Genomic DNA, 4,932 nt, shown 5'->3' with positions numbered 1-4,932 from the left:
GTTCTATGGTGATATAACTTGACAGCTTTTCGTCCCTCGTGAACTCGACCAAGTTACCCTTAGAGGCAAGCTAACCTATCAATATGCAAAATAGTGATATTTTAAATGTAGATGGACCCGGTGCCACTTCGGACAAATGCTTTAGATGAATTTAAAAATAGACAAACTAAACACGTCACAAACTAAATAATTAACTGAAAGTACACATGTATAACTCAAAAACCACTTCCATCCAATATAGAAAAAGAAGGTTCAAAAGCAGTACAATCAAAGGCATTCGCACAAAAAATACAAAACACAAACATTTATTCAAGACTAGTCTAACAACAAAAAACACTTAGAAAACACGAAAAAACTACCTGTAGAAAAACTAAGACAATCATAACCAACTACACACGCACATGGATAAATTTATATTAAATTTATTACAGTAACTCGTCTTGGATAATAAGATGGGATAATACCTTGTAGTAAATAAATTAGTTTACAATGACACAAATTGGTACTCTAAAAATTACAAATAATTAAATTCATACATTAAATGAAATTATGGTTGACTGTCTAATACTCCTATTGAAAAAAAGTCAACTTAAAAAATATATTGAACTAATAACATTGGTGTTAATCAATTATTTTTCGCCTTTTTTTTTACCAACGATACTTTTAAAGGCACCAATTTTTTAATTGCTATATATGAAATTTGCCTTTAGATATGTTAAAATAAAATGCATGAGAATAGAAAACAAAGCCATTACTAAATTGAAGAAAAGTTTTACTAAATAATATAATTTTTTGGTACTATACCTATAACAAAAATGATGCATCTGCCAATTCAAATAACATACATTAAATATAAACATATATATAATACAATTAGATCAATAAATTATTTTGTTTAAAAAAATTAGCTTTCAAGGAACTAAACATCACATTCGTTATAGATTACTCTAACAAAGTACTTACCAACTAAATAACCATCTTCCTTAGACTTTGCATGAATTTTTTTTTTTAACGGAACAAAATTGAATCCATTCAACGAAATTGAAGAATCTTGTACCGGACGCACAACCGTGTCCCTCTTAAAGTGGATTCTATATTCATGTCTAGTAGGCTTGAATTTGATGGTATTTAAAGCAACTGCAAAATTAGTGGCTACTTACACATTGCCCTCAGCGAGTAGGCTCTCGAAGATAAGAACAAATATGCCTTTAATAGAGCACTGAATTGTCTTCCCCTGAATGCATTAGTTTTTTAGGGTCATAGATAACTGAGGTTTATTACTCAATCATTACCAAAGAAAATCTCAAATGCAAAGAGAAGATTTTACCTCTTTATCAAGGACAACCATCTCAATAGGTGCTTTCATCCTAGAATTTACAAAATTAGAAACGGTCCAAAGTCTAATGACACGTACTATGAGCTTTCACACCTTATGCTCTGAACCAGAATTGATACGCTTGATGAGATCATACCTAAAAATCAAGGTCTTCAAATTTTGTGAAAGATAAAAAAAATATATTATGAAATTCACCACATAGCACATGAACTCACCTTGCTGCCATTGCTACCCACCACAACAAAATTACCAAAATACTATGAATTTCAGTATAGATAAAGAGTAAGTATGGTGATCATCTATACTATATTTATAGAGAGCCACAACATTGTTCAGCCTCACTATTGGCAAGGATTGCAAAAATGTTTACGTATCTATCAAATTCTGTCTAAGGAAAAAAAAAGGAAAGTTCTTACAACATTCAATAACATAATTTACAATAAAAAAAGTTTTGAAAATAAAACAAACATTCTATAACATAAATATTGGCAATTAAAACGTATAGAGTAAAAAGGATATGAAAATAAGATCTGAATCCATGCCTTCCTTGCAGCAGTTCACCTTCATCAGTCACACGACCGGAAGTGTCCCGATGCGACGGTGATCTGAACGACGATAGCATCAGTGAAAGATTCCTCTTGTCAGTCCGCTATCTACCTCTTCTGGTCACATTAACATCCCCGACGGTCCTCGACCTTCTCGTCGGCACAACCCTGTCGTCATCCCGTTGCTGTAGGAACAGTCAGTCTTCTCGTCTTCAAAGCTCTTATGTCATCGTTCTGAAGTCGTCAGTCTGAAGATGCCGTTCTCCATCGCTAGCGTGCTAGCTGGGAGAGAAGATAGATAAGGGAACTTTGGGTCGGCGGGTTTGAATGGGAACATGGGATACGGGTAGGTTTAATTTGGATTAGCATATTATTAATACTATATAATACTATATAATAATATTATCAATACTATATAATACCAAAACAAAAAAAAAGTGCATGGTGCGCATATAATATTGTCAATACTATATAAACCACATTTGTATTCATTTTTTCGTGCGTATATAATATTTAATTTAATTAACACATTAACACATATATAATATTTTGTTAATACACATATAATATAAAGTGATTTACAAATTATTTTATTGAATATTATAATATAAAGTGATTTATAAATTATTGTTAATTCATATATAATATATAATTAAATTTAATGAATTCAATTAGAATAAACAACAAATTATTTATTTTATTTTAGACTTTATAAATGAATAAACTAATTAACTAATATAATGAATTACAATTAATGTAGTATAATTAATTAAGTAATATAAATTATAATAAATTACATTGATATTTAAAAATCTAATCAAATTAATTAATTGATATAATTAAGTCATTGTAATAAATTGTATTGAATGAGTTAAAATAATTAAATCAAAAACACTTTTCGGAGCATGCCATGTCAGCTACATCATTAAGTGCAAAAACCCAAACAAAACAATGAAATTTGCCGATATGGGTTGCGCGGCAAAGCTGAGAAGCCCCTCTTTCCTTTTTTGTCCTAAGCTCGCCATATATTTCTATTTTGCTAAAATGAGATTGATATCTTAAAAAAAAATGGATCCATTGACATAGGAAAAGAATCCTCATCGGATTGGATGGAAAGAACTAAAATTGGAATGAAAGGAATAAAATTATTTTATTTTTGTATGTTGTATAATTTGATTGAAAGAGCAATAACTTATACTGCTCCATGGATTCTTCTGTAATTTTATCAAGTACTAATAAAATTTTACTATCATTGATTTAACAGAAAAAAAAAACTAAAACGAAGGTGAAAAAATAAAGAGGATAGGAGCACTGATTGAAATTAGAAGATAGAAGTACTGATTGAAATTTAATAATTTGCTTCATTTTTTTGTTTTTTTTTTGTTTATTATTGTTATAGATATTTTCATCCAGTATAATAACACTAATAAAATATTTCAAATGAAACCAAAAAAAAATAAATAAACATACATCCTAAAAATAAAAAATATATTTAAAATTTATGAAAGATATGTTATACACCGAATAAAATAATAACAATTGATTCATAACTATGGATTAAACCTACATATAATTTATTTTACTCCCAATTTTGTTTTTAAGAGGAAAAAATTCTCTATTCTAAAATATTCATTCAATCAATCAACAATAAACAACATATAAAGTAGTGCGTGTGTGTATATATATATATTTGATATGCTAATATTATCCATAATTATTGACTCATATTAGAGCCACGTTTCACTTGTATCAAAATAAAAAGGAAGTACTTCTAGTGTCATTAGCATGCCCAAAAAAATATAGATAGTAGCCATAGCCAAGACTTCACCAAACTTTCAAAACATGCTCCTTTGTCTCCATTAGCTGAACAACCTCATGTTTCACAGCAGTTCTATAATGGTGACAACTTTCACAAATATCAGCACTTCTTTTTAATGGAAAGAGCACTAGACATGTTAAACTCATCCAACAGGCTCTTCAAACAAAAAAAAAAGTATAGTTAACATTTTAACCAAAAATAAAATCTGAAATATAAAAGAGGCCGAATATGTGAAGACCAAATTAATGAATACCTTGACAATAGGTATTTTAGTAACAGACCAATTTATCACGATTAGATCAGGTGACTTCTCACAAACAAAACATCCATATTCACTACGAAGCTACAAGGAAGAAAAAATAAATAACAATTCATAATTGGCAAAATAAGCCTTAATATACACAGTCTAAAATCAACAACAATAAACAAAAAAATCATACCCAAACAGGGTTAACAGGCAATTGAAGACTCTTGAACTCGTTAACATTCCATTTGTAAGAACAAAAATCTGTTACTTTAAAATTAACCTCTAAGTTTAGGTTGTTTCTACTAATGGACTTCACTTTGAATATAATTCCCTTCCCCAATAATTGTGCAAAATCCAGAGGCTGATCAATCATCCCACCTTTCTATAGTTGCATGAAAAAAGAAATTAACCTATGGAAAGTGAATAACACAAAAATAATACGCAAACACATTAGAAAAATAAAACAATAATACGCATAGTTTGAAACTAGTTAAGGATCTTCGAACACGACTTCTTTAACATTGGACGTCCCTCACGATCATGCAACACAAATGTTGCTAAACCAGAACGATCAACCACTCTCATCTTGATTTGATACCTTGTTTACAATTTTATAGAAGGGCATACAAAGAGACATTAAAAACTATCCATGTTTGAAAATAAGAACGAAATAAAAAATAGAAAGTTAAATTTACCTCAGAATTGCCACATCAACGCACCCACAATCCCCACAATAATAAGCAGCTTCGATGACCATAATAGTTTTTCCACACTTGCAAGCTGAAATCCACCAGTTACTATGGTCAATCACTTCCAAACCAGTAGCCAAGACACAATAAATACCACCCTACGTGCACACAACAAATTAATCAAAAAGATATAGTTAACTGATATCCTAGAATAAGTGGATCCACTATATCTATCAAACCTATTACCTCTTCGGATAATTTTAATTGCTCTATCGATCTCTTCCTTTTGAGGATTA

At 29.9% G+C, this 4,932-nt stretch overlaps 1 long non-coding RNA gene across 1 annotated transcript; it reads right to left on the bottom strand.

The window, feature by feature from the left end:
* Nucleotides 1-1,116: 1,116 nt before the first annotated feature.
* LOC148581474 (uncharacterized) lies at nt 1,117-1,673 on the bottom strand. The gene is made up of 3 exons (XR_015892446.1): nt 1,552-1,673; nt 1,328-1,472; nt 1,117-1,234 (listed from the first exon to the last, which is right to left on the bottom strand). It is a non-coding gene; the product is annotated as an uncharacterized LOC148581474 (long non-coding RNA).
* Between the last annotated feature and the right edge of the window lie 3,259 nt (nt 1,674-4,932).

The sequence above is a fragment of the Arachis ipaensis genome, chromosome B10, assembly GCF_059453495.1.
Source record: "Arachis ipaensis isolate K30076 ecotype BB chromosome B10, ASM5945349v1, whole genome shotgun sequence".
NCBI lineage: Eukaryota > Viridiplantae > Streptophyta > Magnoliopsida > Fabales > Fabaceae > Arachis > Arachis ipaensis.
The sequence above is the reverse complement of the archived record's forward strand: the minus strand, read 5'-3'. Positions and strand labels throughout refer to the sequence as shown.